Raw genomic sequence first — 19,139 nt, forward strand, 5'->3', positions numbered from 1 at the left:
GGTGGCGGGAGGAAGAGGAGAGGTGGCGGCAGCGCAATGAGAGGAGACAGGATGCAATGCAGAGGCTACTGCAGGATCAAACCGATATGCTCCAGCAGCTGGTGGAAATGCAGCAGGAGCACAGACCGCCACTGCAGCCCCTGTGTAACCGCTTGCCTCCTCCCCAAGTTCCATGGCTTCCTCACCCAGACGCCCAAGAACACGGGGGGGCGGGGGGGGAGACTCCGGGCATCCAACCACTCCACCCTAGAGGACTGCCCAAGCAACAGAAGGCTGGCATTCAATAAGTTTTGAAGTGCAGTGTGGCCTTGTCCTTCCCTCCTACCCTCATCCACCACCCCACCTGGTGCTTCCCTCCTCACCCACCCCTCCCGGGCTACCTTGGCAGTTATCCCCCTATTTGTGTGATGAATTAATAAAGAATGCATGATTTTGAAACAATGATTTTATTGCCTCTGCAAGAGGTGATCAAAGGGGGGAGGGGGGTTGGCTTATAGGGAAGTACAGTGAACCAAGAAGGCGGGTTTTCATCAAGGAGAAACAAACAGAACTGTCACACCATAGCCTGGCCAGTCATGAAACTGGTTTTCAAAGCTTCTCTGATGCACAGTGCACCCTGGTGTGCTCTTCTAATTGCCCTGGTGTCTGGCTGCATGTAATCAGTGGCCAGGTGATTTGCCTCAACCTCCCACCCCGCCATAAACGTCTCCCTCTTACTCTCACAGATATTGTGGAGCACACAGCAAGTGGCAATAGCAATTGGAATATTGGTTTCACTGAGGTCTAACCGAGTCAGTAAACTGTGCCAGTGCACTTTTAAACATCCAAATGCACATTCTACCACCATTCTGCACTTGCTCAGCCTATAGTTGAACAGCTCCTTACTACTGTCCAGGGTGCCTGCGTATGGTTTCATGAGCCATGTCATTAAGGGGTAGGCTCGGTCCCCAAGGACAACGATAGGCATTTTAACATCCCCAACGGTAATTTTCTGGTCTGGGAAGTAAGTTCCTTCCTGCAGCTGTTCAAACAGACCAGAGTTCCTGAAGATCGAGCATCATGTACCTTTCCCGGCCATCCTACATTGATGTCGGTGAAACGTCCCTTGTGATCCACCAGTGCTTGCAGCACCATTGAAAAGTACCCCTTGTGGTTTATGTACTGGCTGCCAAGGTGCTCCGGTCCCAAGATGGGGATATGCGTTCCGTCTATCCCCCCAACCACAGATAGGGAATCCCATTGCAGCAAAGCCATCCACTATTAGCTTCACATTTCCCAGAGTCACTATCCTTGATAGCATCAGCTCAGTGATTGCATTGGCTACTTGGATCACAGCAGCCCCCACAGTAGATTTGCCCACTCCAAATTGATTACTGATAGACCTGTAGCTGTCTGGCGTTGCCAGCTTCCAGAGGGCTATCACCACTCGCTTGTGAACTGTGAGGGTTGCTCTCATCTTGGTATTCTTGCGCTTCAGGGCAGGGGAAAGCAAGTCACAAAGTTCCATGAAAGTGCCCTTACGCATGCGAAAGTTTCGCAGCCACTGGGAATCGTCCCAGACCTGCAACACTATGCGGTCCCACCAGTCTGTGCTTGTTTCCCGGGCCCAGAATTGGCATTCCACAGCATCAACCTGCCCCATTAACACCATGATGTGCATATTGCCGGGGCCCGTACTTTGTGAGAAGTCTGTGTCCATGACCTCATGTCTCGTCACCGCGCATGCTGTGTCTATGGGTATGTCTACACTGCCGCGCTAGTTCGGCGGCTGGGGATCGAAGTTCCGGGTTCGATTTATCGCGTCTGGTGTGGACGCAATAAATCGAACCAGGAAGTGCTCGCCGTCGACTGCGGTACTCCAGCTAGACGAGAGGAGTACCGCGGAGTCGACGGGGGAGCCTGCCTGCCGCGTGTGGACCGCGTCTGAACCGCGGTAAGTTCGAAGTAAGGTATGTCGAATTCAGCTACGTTATTCACGTAGCTGAATTTGCGTACCTTACTTCGACTTGGGGGGTAAGTGTAGACCAAGCCTAAGTCTCGTCACCGCGCTGCTGTCGCCTCCTCGCCTGGTTTTGCAGGTGATGGTTCTGCACATACTGCAGGATAATGTGCGAGGTGTTTACAATGCTGACAACAGCAGCGGTGAGCTGAGCAGGCTCCATGCTTGCCGTGGTATGGCATCTGAAGGAGAGCAGGAAAGCAGAGTTTCAGTGGAATCAGTGGGTCACCTTCCCTTTTGGGGGACACAGGAGTGTCTGACGCAGAGGGGAGCCCAGAGAGGGAAGCCCAGATGGACGGTGTGGGGGGGGGGCGGGGCGGAGCTTCCTGTTTCCTGCTGCTTCCCTGAACTCACTTGAGGAGACCAGGCAGTCAACTGAAGTAGTAGGAACCAGTTAGGCCCTTAAGACGCTGATATCTTCCCTCACTCAGGCCCTGCTACCAGCCTGCTTATTTGTCCCCTTCAATTGAGTATGGACAGCCACTATAGCTGGCACAGAACAACAGTCATGAGTGAAAGAAGAAAACGCCCCTCTGGCGCAGCATTCAGAAAAAGAAAGAAAGCAAAGGAAGCTTTTCTATCTAAGCAGGAAGGAGCTCTCCTGAGATGCATAGACACAAGTGTTCACGGTGAGCCTTCCAGCCCCAGTCAGGATGTGAGTGGTGAGATGCCTGATCTTCCAGTTAGTCAGAGTGCAGGTGACCTGGCAGCTACTGCAGCATCCATATCTCCATCTCAAATGGATATAACCATGCACATTCCTGAAGAAAAGTGTAGATCAGAGAAGAGTGTGGTGGAGACGCAAGAAACAGCTACTGCTGAGTTTAGTTCCTTAAGTCTAGATGATCCAGGACTGTGGACCCACTTGAGCAGTAGCCTGAGGGACTTCCTTGTACTGCATAGGCCACAGCAAGTGAAAAACTTCATGTTCCCCAAAGACAATGAAAATAGAAGTTTCCATCCAACACATTACTGGCGTGAAATCCCCAATGGTGACAAAGTGGAGAGGCCATGGCTTATGTACTCAAAAACCCAGAATGCTGCATACTGTTTTTGTTGCAAACTCTTACAGTCTAATGTTCCAGCCACATTCGGTTCTACAGGAACAAAGGACTGGAAAAATCTGGCTAGAAATCTGCCATGCCATGAGAAGGCAGCAAATAACCAGAGAGAATTCCATAGGCAGAAAGAGCTTGAGATGAGACTAAGGTTAAAGGCCACCACAGATGATCAGCATCAAGAGAAGATTGCATCAGAGTCTCTTTACTGGCAAAATGTTCTGAAAAGGCTCATTGCCATTGTGAGAATGCTTGCTACCCAAAACCTAGCACCGCGTGGCACTTCAGATCAGCTGTATGTGCCAAACAATGGAAACTTCCTTAAAATTGTGGAGCTGATGGCTGAGTTTGATGCTGTACTCCAGGAGCATCTAAGAAGAGTCACCACCCAAGAAATGTACACACAACACTACCTTGGAAAAACAATTCAAAATGAGATCATACAGTTATTGGCAACAAAAGTCAAACAGAAGATTGTGATAGATCTGAAGTCAGCAAAATATTACTCTGTTATTCTGTACTGCACACCTGACATCAGCCATACGGAACAAATGACTTTAATGGTGTGTTTTGTAACAACAACAGAACCTAGTGAAAATGTCCCTGCAATGGTGACTGTCAGAGCATTTTCTAGAATTTATTGACATTGATGGTACAGGAACTGGTATGACAAATGTGCTGCTTACAAAGCTGGAAGACACGGGAATTGCGATAGCGGACATGAGAGGTCAGGGCTACAATAATGGTGCCAATGTGAGAGGAAAGAACAGAGGAGTGCAGACTCAGATCCGAGAGTTAAACCCTCAAGCTTATTTTGTCCCATGCAGTTCTCCTTCATTGAACTTGGTGGTCAGTGATGCAGCATCAGCTTCTAGTGAGGCTGCTGAATTTTTTAATGTAATTCAAAGCATCTATGTATTTTTCTCTGCATCAACTCATCAATGGCAAATTTTGAAGCAACACCTGGGAACATTCTCTCTGACACTGAAATGACTGAAAAAAGAACAGGAGTACTTGTGGCACCTTAGCGACTAACAAATTTATTTGAGCATAAGCTTTCGTGGGCTACAGCCCACTTCATTGGATGCATGTAGTGGAAAATACAGTAGGAAGATATATATATACACACAGAGAACATGAAACAATGGGTGTTACCATACACACTATAAGGAGAGTGATCAGTTATCTGCCATTATCAGCAGGAGAGAAAAAGAACTGTTTGTAGTGGTAATGAAAATGGCCCATTTCCAGCAATTGACAAGGAGATGTGAGGAACTGTGTGTGTGGGGGGGGGGGGGGAGAGGGGAAATAAGCATGGGGAAATAGTTTTACTTTGTGTAATGGCCCATCCACTCCCAGTCTTTATTCAATTAGTAGATGGATTCTGCAAAACTCCTCTCCTTAGGGGACAGAGGAGGGGAACAATTCTGCCTCCACATCCCATCAGGGAGGGAGCTGCTGCCAGGTGTCAGTGAGACACTAGGAAGTTTAGAGCTGAAATTAGATGAAGCTTTCTAACCATTAGAGGAGTGAAGTTCTGGAACAGCCTTCCCAGAGGAGTAGTGGGGGCAAAAGACATATCTGGCTTCAAGACTAAGCTTGATAAGTTTATGGAGGGGATGGTATGATTGGATAGCCTAATTTTGGCAATTAATTGATCTTTGATTATTAGCAGGTAAATATGCCCAATGGTCTGTGATGGGATGTTAGATGGGGTGGGATCTGAGTTACTACAGAGAATTCTCTCCTGGGTGCTGGCTGGTGAGTCTTGCCCACATGCTCAGGGTTTAACTGATCACCATATTTGGGGTCGGGAAGGAATTTTCCTCCAGGTCATATTGGCAGAGGCCCTGGAGGTTTTTCGCCTTCCTCTGCAGTGTGGGGCACGGGTCACTTGCTGGAGGATTCTCTGCAACTTGTGGTCTTTGAGGACTTGAGGACTTCAATAACTCAGGCATAGGTTAGGGGTTTGTTACAGGAGTGGGTGGGTGAGATTCTGTGGCCTGCATTGTGCAGGAGGTCAGACTAGATGATCATAATGGTCCCTTCTGACCTTAAAGTCTATGAGTCTATGAGGATGGGTTGGAAGCCATGAGCGATAGCTGACAATAGGGTACAAGCCGTCCTGGGGATACTCCTGAACTCCAAGAGCTCACAAGGCCTTTTTAACGAGTCCCAGATCCTTACTTCAAACACTGAGAGTTTTTGAATTGGTTTCATGATCCCTCACCTGTGCAGCCAGCTCTCAGGATCTCTCCTTCCTCAGAGCCCTGGAGATCCAGGACCCACGGCTCCTCCCCTCGTTCCAGCTGGGAGATCACATCAGGTTTGGAAACAGGAAACCCTGTTGAGGGGACAGAAAACAAGGGAGATCAGGGGAGTTCATGGGACATTTCTCACAAAGAAGAGTCTATTACTTTAACCCCAGCCCATTTTAAAGCAGTCAAATCCCGGGGGCAGCTCCTCAGGTGCTCAAAGGTGCAGGACACTCTGCGTATGAGGGATTTAACTATCCCCATCTCTGCTGGGAACACACACAGCCAGACACTGCTCGTAGAAACATAGAATATTAGGGTTGGAAGAGACCTCAGGAGGTATCCAGTCCAACTCCCTGGCAATGTGGCTCCTAAAACACAGAGTCAGTAACTCCCTGTTCCCAGAAGGAAAGACTCCAGCCAGAGGGGAAGTCACCCTGGATCTGCTTTTTAATCACAGAGGGAAAATCCCAAAGACAATGGGAGAGGAGTAGGAAAGCCGGGACTGGTGAGCACGGGATGGTGGGATTCAGTGCAGTAAGGAAAAGGAGGGACGGGGGGTGTCACTGAATGTCGTAACTCAGGGCTTGTCTACTCTTGAGACACTGATGGAAGAATCCCATGCACTGCTACAGTCTAGGGACCGAATGGCTAGGCAGCAGTTCTGCAGAAAAAGACCTAGGGGTTACAGTGGACGAGAAGCTGGATATGAGTCAACAGTGTGCCCTTGTTGCCAAAAAGGCTAATGGCATTTTGGGCTGTATAAGTAGGGGCATTGCCAGCAGATCGAGGAACGTGATCGTTCCCCTCAATTTGACATTGGTGAGGCCTCATCTGGAGTACTGTGTCCAGTTTTGGGCCCCACACTACAAGAAGGATGCGGAAATATTGGAAAGAGTCCAGCGGAGGGCAACAAAAATGATTAGGGGACTGGAACACATGACTTACGAGGAGAGGCTGAGGGAACTGGGATTGTTTAGTCTGCAGAAGAGAAGAATGAGGGGGGATTTGATAATTGCTTTCAACTCCCTGAAAGGGGGTTCCAAAGAGGATGGATCTGGACTGTTCTCAGTGGTAGCAGATGACAGAATAAGGAGTAATGGTCTCAAGTTGCAGTGGGGGAGGTTTAGGTTGGATATTAGGAAAAACTTTTTCACTAGGTGGGTGGTGAAGCACTGGAATGGGTTACCTAGGGAAGTGGTGGAATCTCCTTAGAGGTTTTTAAGGTCAGGCTTTACAAAGCTGTGGCTGGGATGATTTAGTTGGGAATTGGACCTGCTTTGAGCAGGGGGTTGGACTAGATACCTCCTGAGGTCCCTTCCAACCCTGATATTCTATGATTCTACTGCTGTGGTGCGTCAGTGTAGACACTCGCTACAGCAACGGGACAGGTTCTCCCATCAGTGTAAGTCATCCACCTCTGCGAGACGCAGTAGCTAGCTCAACGAAGCATTATTTTCTGTTTAAAAAACACCTATTCCAACTACCCTAAATTCCACATATTTATTTGGATTCTCCTGAAATTAGCAGGGCACATTTTTCATGGGCATTCAGGGAAGGGTTAGTGGGTCAAATATGGGGAGATTTGTTAAAGAGGTTCCTAAGATACAGCCCTCCCACCAACCCCCTTTGGCAGCTTTTTACAAAATCATCTTCCTCTTGTCATATTTTCTTACACACAGCTGGGGCTGAAACTCCGGTTCTCATTGTCCCCGGACTGATCTCCATCACTTGGCATTTCTCTCAGGTAGTACGTAGCCCCCACTGCCTCTTTGGGTTGGGTCAAGAGGGTCTATGCTGCGGCCATTGAACCTAAACCACACCCATGAATTTGAGATGGAGCCCAACTGCTGATAGTTTCAGGCAACGTGTGTTGTGCCTTTTTCTTGCATTCTGCAGAAGTTCCTCTTGGAAGTTTTCCCCTCTGATTACAAAATATGTGGGTTCAGAGACCTATTTTAAAGTGCTCTAAAGTCCACATGCAGAGTCTTGCCCGGTCTGTACTTACAAGTTTTGCCAGCATAGCACTGGCAGTTAGAGGTGTAAAAATCACACTGCTAACCATCACAGCTGTGCCGGGAAAAGCTGTAAGGTAGACACAGTTATAGTGGCAAAAAGTCCATTAAAAAAAAAAAATCAGGGTAAAATACCCATAAAGTACATTAATGCAGAGTTAAGGTTGCCCAGTGCGGCCTCATGTACTCCCAGCATGTGGATGGGAGCTAAACCTAAACCTCTGAAAACTAGAAAACGATGCCATACCTGCAACACAACCTTAACTCTGCCCTTCTCTAATCCTTGAGTTGGCACTAGCCACTGGAAACGGTTCAGGAAGGCTGGTGCAAAGGTTTACAAACTATGAAGGTCAGTGGCATCTTCTCCATCTCAGGAAGTCTTCAGGTCAAGACTGGATGTCTTTCCGGACGATGATTTAGTCAAACACAAGGTATTCAGCTCAATATGGCAGTATCTGGATGAAATTCTGTAGCCTGTGTTATACAGCAGGACAAATTAGACGAACGCACAGGCACTGACTTTCCAATGTGCCGGGGGGTGCTCAACGCCCGGCTCTGCCCCAGGCCCCGCCCCCTTGCCCCCCTTCCCCCATGGCCCCACCGCACCCCTGCCCCACGTCTTCCCACCCCCTCGCTCTAATCCCACCCCGTCTCTTTCTGCCCCGTTCCATTCCATCCCCTCCCCCGAGCGTGCCCAGTCCTCACTCCTTCCCCTTCCCCCCCCAGAACCTCTTGCACCCTGCGAACAGCTGATTGTGATGGGTGGGAGGCGCAGGGAGGGAGGCAGAGGCGCTGATCAGTGGAGCCCGCCGGTGGGCAGGAGGCACTGGGGGGAGGGGAAGATGCTTATAGGGGGCCTGCGGGTGGGTGCTCAGCACCCACCGTTTTTTCTCCATGGGTAAAACTCTCAGAATTTCTTGTGGAATAGAAATTCTGAATTTCATCCAGCTCAACTTTCTAGCTCTAGGTGGAAAATATGACCCCTAAAATCTCCAAAAGGCAGACGACAGATAAAAAGATCACAGAATTTTTATTTATTTTTTAATCTCATGATTTTCAATTCAGTATCATGAGTTCTAAGGGAGGACCTGCCTAGTGAGATTGGAAGGCAATGAAATAGTTAACAACACTGCAATTTTAATTCTCCTGATTCTGTCATGATCCATGTAATGTCTGGTCTTTTCCTTAATGCCCCAGTTCCAGGAGTCATGTGATTTTTGCTGGAGAATCTCATCTTTCCTTTAAAACTAAAATATACATTTCTTGACTGCCCAGTTGGGGACCACAGCGTGAAAATGTTACTCCTCCAGGCTTACGAACCACAAGCCCACTATAAAGAACCCATAATTATGTGTTAATTATTAAATTCTTATGATTGGGAAGCCAATTTTGTGATAATTTTGCACCTCACTCGTGATGCTCAGTATTAATAAATCTACTGATTCCATAATCATAAAGTTGCTTAAACACTTACTTGGCAAAGGGTATTTTTGGTCTTGTGTAACACTGATAATCTCTGGGGGTCCTTTGCCAGGGAGGGAGCGTTGGCATTGGGACACGATATGGTTTGAGGGTTTCCGAGTTTGCCAGCAACCAGTGTTCAAAAGTAATGAGCCCGCCTCTGCAAAAATCATAAGATTGGCTTGATAACCATGAGAATTAAATTGATATAGTTGGGGAGAAACTGCCCAAGCACAGTAAGCGATGCAGAGGTGCTTACCTGAATCTTCAGCCAGCCTGAGATGATAGCTCGGAGAAGAGGAAACTGCCCTGAATGGAACTGACACAGTGATGTCTGCTTGAGTCTGCAGAGAGCCTGAACCAATTAATGTGAAGGGGGGGAACTCCCCCAAGTGTAACCGATGCAGCAACATCTGCTTGAGTCTGCAGGAAGCCTGTGCTAATAGTTCTGAGAAGGGGAACTGCCCCAAGTGTAATGGACGCAGAGATGCCTGCCTGAGTCAGCAGAGAGCCTGAGCCGATTGCTCTGAGAGGGGGGGAGCTGCCCCGAGTGTAACTGACACAGCAATGCTGCCTGAATCTGCTGAGAGCCTGAGTCCATTACCCTGAGGATGGGCTACTTCCCAGATTCACAGCAGTGGGTGCTAATAATAGAATCATAGAAGATTAGGGTTGGAAGAGACCTCAGGAGGTATCTAGTCCAACACCCTGCTCAAGGCAGGACCAATCCCCAACTAAGTCATCCCAGTCAGGGCTTTGTCAAGCCGGGCCTTAAAAACCTCTAAGGATGGAGATTCCACCACCTCCCTAGGGAACCCATTCCAGTGCTTTACCACCCTCCTAGAGAAACAGTGTTTCCTAATATCCAACCTAGACCTCCCTCACTGCAACTTGAGACCATTGCTCCTTGTTCTGTCATCTAATTCAGCTGTCCAGTGAGCACACTTTAAATGCAAGTCTTGCCAACACCACGTGTTCAAATCCCATGAGCCAGGGCCTCCAAAATCACGAGAATGGCTGAAAAATAATTAGATTAATCATAACGTATGTGAGGTTCTATTTATTTGCCTTCTGGTATTGGTGCCCCTAGGGGTCACATTTTGAGCACTGCCAGCCAAATCTCCCTGAAACCTCCCGCTGGCTCTGTCGAGACATTCTCAGGTCAGGTGGAAAGTGCTCTGAGGGCCGGAAGGTGATGCCCTGCAGGGTTATATGGACACACTGTTCTGAACCTCCGTGGGGTCCAGGTAGGGGTAGCTAATGGGCAGTGACTTGTTCCTCTGCTGGATTTCCTTGGAGATCTCCGCCAGACGTTCCTGGAAGGCTGCAATAAGCCGTTTGGGCTCTGTCTCAGTGAAGTGCTCCTCAGGGTAGTAGCCCAGGGATCTCTGGAAAGGAGCGAAGAGAGAAGTGACTATGGAGGCTCACTCACTGATCCCGCTTGGCAAAGGGGAAGAACCAGAGTCCATTCCAAGCTGGCTCGAATGTACTTCTTCTTGGATCCCTTCTGATTCTCCTGGGTAATGGACAATCAGGTGCAACTGATGCTTTCTCCTGCCCTTTGGGTACCAGGGAATCTCTCACTAGCCACCCATGAGAACAACTCCAATATCTGCTTCCAACAGAACATAAGAACGGCCACACTGGGTCAGACCAATGGTCCATTTAGCCCAGTGTCCTGTCTTCCAACAGTGGCCAGTGCCAGGTGCTGTAGCGGGAATGAACAGAACAGGGCAATTATCAAGTGATCCATCCCCAGGTGCCTGATGCCCACTTCTCTCCGCCTCCTCCCCAAGGCTCCCCCTGCCTGCCCGCTGCTCACTCTTCTCTGACCCCCCCCAAGTGTCTTCCACCCACCGCTCCCTCCTTTCTGCCCCCTACTGCCTTAAGGGCGCATGATGGGGGGAGGGAGCGGAGAGGAGGGAGCTGCGGGAGGTGCTCAGAGAAAGAGGCAGAGCCGGAGAGGGAAGAGGCACAGTATGGGCAGGGCCGCGGAGGAAAAGGCGGAGCAGGGGTGGGGCTCAGGGCGGAGCATGGGCAGGGCCATGGTCCATGAGTGCTGAGCATCCCTATTTTTTCCCAGGGGTGCTTGAGCCCCAGAGCACCCAGGGAGTCAGCACCTAGGATGCGTTGTGTGACGAACGACTTCCCTGTGTTTGTTTTACTCCTGCTGCCCATCCTGTGGCGTTGAGTTTCCCATATAACCCCAAATGCAGTCTGGTGAGATTGTCCTGCCGTGCGCGTTGAACCTCGCCTGATTTGGGTTTTTACCCTGGGGAGGGGTGTCACTAGGGAAATTTCCAAGGAATTGTTTTCCATCCGAACATGGAGTTTTGTCACAATGCAAATTTTTCACAGGAGCGCATCAATTCCACTGGGAAAAAAGTGGAAATTGTTTAGACTTTCTCGTTGAACTTTGATCCGGTGAAAATGTTTTGTTTTGACTTTCTCACCTCATTTAAACTTGTATATTCTATTATAATCTTTTAATATTCTATTATATTTAATATTCTATATATTTTATATTATCCTGTAGTGTTTTGATGTGATCAAAATATTTTACTATATTTGTATAGTCTATTTAATACTAAATTACAGTGTCATGCCATTAGAGAAACAAAACTTTGAAATATTATAGTGTATATTGTGACAGAGTTCTGTCCTTGACTCCGTGGGTCCTGCATTTCCTGACGGATTTTGCTAGCCTCAGAGGCTCACTGTGACCCTCCACATAGCCCTTCTCTCTCTAGAGGCAAGGGTCACAGTCTACTGAGCCATTTTCATCATAAGACAGCAAGGGAGGTGAGGAGAAGCAACTCTCCCTCGCACAGTCTCTGTAGTCTCCCAGTATCAGTGATTAATCAGGGAGGGGAGGGGGGAGCCCGGGCCCGCCCCTCTACTCCGGGCTCCAGCCCAGGGACCCTAAAATTAGCAGCTATGGAAGCTGACTTTTTGGAAATAGGACTTGTACAATTCCCTGGGCCACTTCCCCACACCAGCCCCCACTCAATATCTTCTTCACCATTACCTCAGGGCCTCCTTCCTTGCACCTGATATAGATTTGTACTGCTTTGTTCCTCCAACAGCATGGCTCCCTCATATAGCTCCTGACACCCACCCCTCACTGACTAACTGGGAGGCTTTTAACTAGTTCCAGCCAGTCCTTGATTGGCTTCAGGTGTCCCAAGCAATCTAGCTATCTCCACTGCCTTCTAGAAGGATCTTAATTGGCCCCAGGTGTTTTGATTAACCTGGAGCAACTGCCATTTGGTTACCATGGTACCAGGGATTTGTTTAGCCTGGTGCTAACATACCTGTTCCTCACTACTTTACTGTAGCCATCTGGCCTTGCCCCATCACAATATATATTATATTTAACATTTAACATGCTGTAATGCAGAAGTGTTCAATAAATGTTTCTGTTCTGTAACTGGGGAAAAAAACAGACGTTGCAGTCATATCATCCAATGATGATAACACTCTTTCCTTTCCACTAGTATCTCAGGAGGAATTTAAACCTCAGCCACTAAAGATAGACATTTTTTAAATCAGCAGATCCAGATAACTTGCAACCAAGAGTTTTAGAAGAGCTGGCTGAGGAGCTCACTGGGCTGCTAACGCCAATTTTCAATAGGTCTTGGAGCACTAGGGAAGTTCCAGAGGACTTGAAGGAAGCTAACATTGTGCCAATATTTAAAAAGAGTAAATGTGATTTCCCAGGCTGGTCAGCCTGACGTCGATCCTGAGCAATATAATGGAGCAGCTGATAAGGGACTTAATAAAGAATGAAAGGAGTGTAATATAATGAATGCCACTCAGCATGGGTTTATGGAAAATAGATCCTGTCACACTAACTTGATATATCTTTTTTGGATGAGATTACAAGCGTGGCTGATAACGGTAATAGTATTGATGTAATAGACTTAGACTTCTGTAAGGCATTTGACTTGGTACCACCCGGCATTTTGATGAAAAAGCTAGACCAATATTAACTGAACATGGCATACAATGAATGGATTAAAGAGAAGGGAGGGTGGCAATGCCATACCGTGCCGCCCTTCCTTCTGCGCTTCCCTATCTCTCCACTCCACCTTCAGAGCTGGGCGGCCAGAGAGTGGCAGCTGCTGGCTGAGCGCCCAGCTCTGAAGCACAGAAGGAAGCAATTTCAAAATGGCAGAAATTCTCCGTGGGACCCAGCTCTACTAGGAAGGCTGAGTTGGGGAATGGGTCCCTCGCAACCACCCTAATTTGCAGGGCTGATGAATATGCATGGACTTATTTCCATAAATACCCTCTTTCTCCCAGCATTCCCCAGCCATTGTCTCCCCCCCCACATCTGTCCCTCTGTCTCCCCCAGCCATGCCCACAGCTCTCAGCCAGCATCCATGGGGCCGCCCCACTCACTAGGTCTCCTGGCTCGTAGCTCACAACGGCGAGGAGGGAGAGGAGGGCACAGGTGGCATTCACCGCGGGCAGGGTGTCCAGGATGCTGCGCAAGGTCACAGTGCCCTTGGTGGTGGGCGGGGGAGCTCTCAAGGTTGCTGGTGTGTTGGGCATCCAGGCAGCGAAATCGTACTGTGGTACAGACACACCCTGGTGGGTCAGAGCCTCACCTTGCGGGAGGGAAAGCTACCCCAGAGCACCCAGGAGTCCTGAGAAAGGGACCCTAGTGGCTACAAAGCCAGGCTGTGGATCCTGATTAGACCTTAAAGACACAGCATTTAGGTGGTACTATATCTACACAGCAGACTTAGCCCAGGTTCTCACCTGGGTGTTGCCTCCAGAATCATAGAATCATAGAAGATCAGGGTTGGAAGAGACCTCAGGAGTTATCTAGTCCAACTCCCTGCTCAAAGCAGGACCAACATCAACTAAATCATCCCAGCCAGGGCTTTGTCAAGCCAGGCCTTAAAAATCTCTAAGGATGGAGATTCTACCACCTCCCTAGGGAACCCATTCCAGTGCTTCACCACCCTCCTGACCCCCCTCCTGTCCACAGATAAAATGCTCCCAGCTGGGCTTGGTGGGGCTTTAAATCCAGCTGACTGGCCTGGCTCAGGGGTGAGAATCCAGGTGCTGGTAACCCCCCTGCCCCCTCCCCCAACATACACACACACTTTCGCAATGAGGACACAGGCTTAACCACTCGGGTGTTCTCTGCCTCCCAAGCATCTTCCCACGACTCCCCCTGCACCCTCATCACCGCAGCCTCCTTTTCCTCCCCCATTAGCGGTGCTGTGCCCCTAAAGCTTGGTTCACACCATTTCCAGCCCATCATGCCTGGCAGGGAGAGACAAGTTCTCCCGCAGTTCACTGAGATGGACTCACTCCACGGCGCAGCACAGAGAACTGGGGGACAGACCCCCATATGCCCTAGAGACACAAACGGGAGGGGACAGCACCGGTAACCTGAGTCTCGCACCCAAGCTAAACAGAGTGCCAATCACCCCAGGAAACTGCAAGCAAGGCATGGCAATGCTGACTAGAATATGGTGGCTAGCATACAAATATAACTCATATTAATAGTATGTATTATCTACCCCATGTATTAGTGTCTATTAAGCACCAATGACATTAAGCACAACTATTTTAACAGTGATCTAACTCAAACTGGCCTAATACCATAATCCTGTTCACTGATGCTAAGTGTCCCATAACAGCTTGCATCTGGTGAAATAAACGTTTGTCACAGATAGGAAACTTGTCAAAAATCAAGATGCATTTGTTCTCTGTCTTACTACAAGCCAGGGAATAACCTTCATGGATCAATGCCGGGAATATTAGCCTCCAGAACAAAGATACGAACAGAACAAGAAGTTAGAGAACTGGAACGAACTGATGGGTTGGGTTTTTGTGACATGTGTAACTTGTAAAATCATAGCAATGATACCAGCTGAAATGTGTAAATTGGGGAGCGCACCGTCCGCATGAGGTGACCGTAAGATCACTGCACGGGCTGGCTCCTCAGAGGTTGGTAGTGTACAGAGCCTTTTTCCTGTACCATATTCACAAACCTGACTGACACTGGCTATTTGATCTCTTGAGTATATTTCATAATGAACCAAAGTGTGGTCAAGCAATTGACTATACAATTTAGCAGCAACAGATTTAACACAAGCCAACCAACCTCGACTTCCCCATAAGAACGGCCATACTGGGGCAGACCAATGGTCCGTCTAGCCCAGTACCCTGTCTGATGACAGTGGCCAATGCCAGGTGCTTCAGAGGGAATGAACAGAACAGGCAATCATTGAGTGAGCCATACGCTGCCGTCCACTCCCAGCTTCTGGCACTCCGAGGCTGGGGACACCCTGCCCAGCTTGGTTAACAGCCATTGATGGACTTACCACCTCCCTCGTGTCAGGCGGCACCGCGGCAGGTGCTGTGCTGCAGAATTGGCATAGTTGCCATATTGCCCTGTGCGACGGGGAGGCTGAGGCTTCAGGGGGGCACGTCTCATGGACTGTAGCACCACAGCAAGCTGAGCCCCTGTGTGAACGCTCATGCAGTGCATTGTGGGAGTACTCACCCTATCTATAGCGGGTTTCACTCAGAGGCCAGCAGGCCATGGCTCGACAGTCCATACACCCCAAAACGCCTCGAGGGGCGGTAGCTGACTCGCAATGTGAGGACAGGGAACAGACCATACCTGGTGTATCACGGGAACGGGCCAGCCTGGTAGCCAGCAGGCCTAGCAGGCAAGTAGCAGACGGTCAAGCCCTAGAGTTCTCCCAAACGGGTGGTGGAGAGGGGTAGGGGGACCAGGGCCCTCCTGCTCCACTGGGTCTGGGACCAGGGCCCAAGAGGGAGAGGTGTGAAATGTCTTGCTCACCTCTTAGTGATGTGTGTGACTAGTCTCCTATCTCCCTGGTTTGGGGAGTGGGTGCAGCCCCCTTCAACGGAGAGCTCCCAATCAGCCTCAGGCACTCACTCAGCCATATGAGCTTTTCCCAGCCCCGTCCTTGAGTCTGGTTATTTTCCCTCAGCAGAGAGCGGGGGAAGGAAAAGGGGCAGGCCCCTGCCTGCCAGGTTGGGTCCAGACACTTTCCTGTGCACCACTTCAGGCCCAGAAGCTGCAAACTGGTTCCCACCCTGCAGACAGCGTCTCCCTCATTCTCTCCCCCTGCTTGACCCTCAGTGGCCCCTTTCGAGCAGATCCTCCATTCAGAGGATGCGCCGCAGCTACCGAGGGGCAGAGCCCTCTCAGCCCAGTGCTGCGCCTTCCCTCCCCCAGTCTCTGTCTCGGGACTGTCCTGGGGGTGGTGGGGGGAAATTTCACCGCGTCATAGAGTTTAAGGCCAGAAGGGGACATTGGATCATCTCCTCTGACCTCCTGGCTAGCACAGGCCCGTCCATTTCACCACTTCCCCCTGGGGTGTTTTGTTAGGCTAAAGCATTTCTATCCTCCGGAGGCTAAACTGCTGTGAGCCACGGGCAGAGGTGCCACCGAAGCGCCAGGGCAGCGTGTTGAGTGGCTGAGCCGTGCTCAGAGGAATGGCATTGCTAGGAGCCGGGCGAAAGCCTGTCAAACTGCCGTGGAAACGCCCCCGTCGTTTCAGAGGCAATCAAGGGGCCACCCCTAAAACACTTATATATGTATATATATCTCCTCAATATATGTTTCACTCTATATGCATCCGAAGAAGTGGGTTGTAGCCCACGAAAGCTTATGCTCTAATAAATTTGTTAGTCTCTAAGGTGCCACAAGTACTCCTGTTCTTTTTGCGGATACAGACTAACACGGCTGCTACTCTGAAACCCTAATGAGATAATAAATTACAGAGAATGAAATGTTATGGGAAAGTTACTAGATGGCGCCACAGGACTAGGAATACATAGTGTAAATTTCCTAACAGAGTTTCAGTTGTAAGCGGTTTGCCACACACGTTTATTCCACACAGAGATATTTGTTTCGGTGGCAGGATGCTGCTAACAGCACCAATGTGATTTCAGTGATTCCTGGAAGTTAATCCCACTCCGGTCACCTGTACTGACCTCCCGCCCAGCCCAGACATCAAAATCTCACCCGGGAAGTCCTTGCTGAGGCTGAGGGGTAACAGGGTATCTCACAATTCTGGGTGTCCTGATCAAGATGTCAGACCTGCACTGCTGCCAATAGAACAATGCTGATTTACACCTGCTGGGGATCTGGCCCATTGACTCCAACAGAGAGACGCCCATTGACACCAGCTGGGATCTGGCCCCATTGACACTAATGCAGAGACGCCCATTGATGCCAGCTGGGGATCTGATGGGCATAAGAAGACCCACGGGATCAGGCCTCACATTAAAAACAGCAACCAGCTCTGAAAGGCCTGTGTCCCCTGATGGCCTAGTAGTTAGTGCAGTAATCTGCAATGTGGTAGACCCAGGTCTGAAGCCCCACTCTGCAGCCTGTTAATCTGAACACAGGGATGTGCCCCAACCCCTGTGCAATAACTGCGTGGCAGGAGAGGTTCCCTGTGAGGAAAGGACTGGCCTGTTTTAAGGGCCTCATTCCAGGGGAAGATTTGTGGCTATGAATCAGGCACCGCCCTCTAGCCTTCAATTAGGCACCCAAAGCTCTGCCTACTGGCCTGTAGCTTCTTTGATGCCGAACTCTCCCCGTGTGGTTTTTGGGGAGCCTGTCAGTGCTGAGATGTGCCCTGTCAGGCGGATGCCAAAGCACCCTTGCGAATCTGGCCTGCCTCAGTTTCTCTCAAAGGGGCTTCACCCTACTGGCTTGCCTTTGCAAAGCCCTTTGAGATCTGACAAGGATCGGCGCGAGGGGCAACGATTAATATCGATCGCTGCCGGACGTTCCCACGCTCCTGCCCAGCCAGAAGGGCGACGTCCCAGAAAGCACCCAACTCTTTTAGAAGCTTTCAGCCAAGGTGAATTTCACCCGGGCAGCATTTTCTGTGCTCCCTCCCCTGCGTCCCTGAGACAAACCCCCAATTCTGTTGGCAAAAATCTCTTTCCAAAGCCACGTTCAGCATTGGTGGATCAACTAGCTTCGGAAAGCCTCCGTCACGCCCAGTGATATTTAGCCCAGGCTGTTTGCATTTTCCCAGCTGCCCGCGGGAACGTGTCTGTGTCTCAGCAGCTTGAGGAAAAGGCCTGAACCCTTCTCTAATCCCCTGTCCTGCCCCGTAACCTACCCATGCACTAGGGACTAGGAAAGACAGAGGAGTAGGTCAGATCCCCAGCTGGTGTAAATGGGTGTCACTCCATTGGATTCAGTGAGACCAGTTTCCCAGCTATTATCAAGGGGCATTTCTTTATTGGGGTCAATGGTCCTGACTGAGCCCCAGTGGGGGTAACTGGCTGTTGCTTTGTTGGAGTCACGGGGGCCAAATCATGAGCTGGTGTAAACTGATGTAGCTCCACAGGGCCAGATGCAAATTAGCATCACTCCACTGAAATCAACGGGGCCAGATCCCAGCTGGTGTATTTTTACCCCAAACCTAATATATTATTGAAAGGGTTTTTTGGGGTTTCTGGTGTTTCGTGAAAAATGCTCAATTTTGAACCACGAAATTTTTCAGCCAAAAGCTGAGCAAACAGCTGTTTTTTGAGAGAATCAAAAGTTTCACAGAAACGATTTTGATTGGTTCTCTCTCCCACCCTTTGTCTATTTAGATTGTGAGCAGGTTGGGGCAGGAACCTTCTGTCCGTGGGTGTCTCTCTCTGCAGCACTAGCACCCTGACGGTACCGATCTCGGTCAGGGTCTGTGCAGCGCCTGGCACAACGCGGGCTCTGATCTTTGTCGGGGTCTGTGCAGCGCCTGGCACAGTGGGGTTCTAATCTTGACTGCAGCAAACTATAATCACTTGATCGCAGCCCATAAGTATCTACATGGGGAACAAATATATAAAATGGGCTCTTCGGTCAATCAGAGAATGTCTAAGAAGAGACAATGGCTGGAATGTGAAGCTAGACAAACTCCGACAGGAAATAAGGTGTCATTTTTTAAAGGCGAGAGTAATTAACCACTGGAACGATTTACCAAGGGTCATGGAGGATTCTCCCTCACTGGCAATTTTTAAATCAAGATTGGCTGTTTTTTTCTGAAAGATCAGCCCTAGGAATTATTTTAGGGAGGTATTCTGGTCTACGTGAGACAGCAGATCAGAGTAGATGATCACAATGGTCCCTTGTGGCCTTAGAATCTATGAATAAAAATGATAGGACCAGAGCCTCAGTGGGTGTGAATAAGCACAGGTGTATTGAAGTCTCACAGATTCACATCAGCTTTGGAGTGAGCCCAAATTTTCCAGCCTCATGGATGTGAAGAAAACCTTCAGAATGTGACCTGAATGTAACCTAATGCAGCGACACTGCCTGAGTTTGCAGAGAGCCTGAACCCAT

The 19,139-nt window shown here is 49.4% G+C and overlaps 1 protein-coding gene across 1 annotated transcript in view; it reads right to left on the reverse strand.

The window, feature by feature from the left end:
• The window catches only part of LOC135889362 (zinc finger protein 208-like), a 510,343-nt gene that overhangs the window by 101,230 nt on the left and 389,974 nt on the right, over positions 1 to 19,139 (reverse strand). The gene's annotated exons all lie outside the window — the stretch shown is intronic.

This window comes from Emys orbicularis, chromosome 15 (assembly GCF_028017835.1).
Source record: "Emys orbicularis isolate rEmyOrb1 chromosome 15, rEmyOrb1.hap1, whole genome shotgun sequence".
Taxonomy (NCBI): domain Eukaryota; kingdom Metazoa; phylum Chordata; order Testudines; family Emydidae; genus Emys; species Emys orbicularis.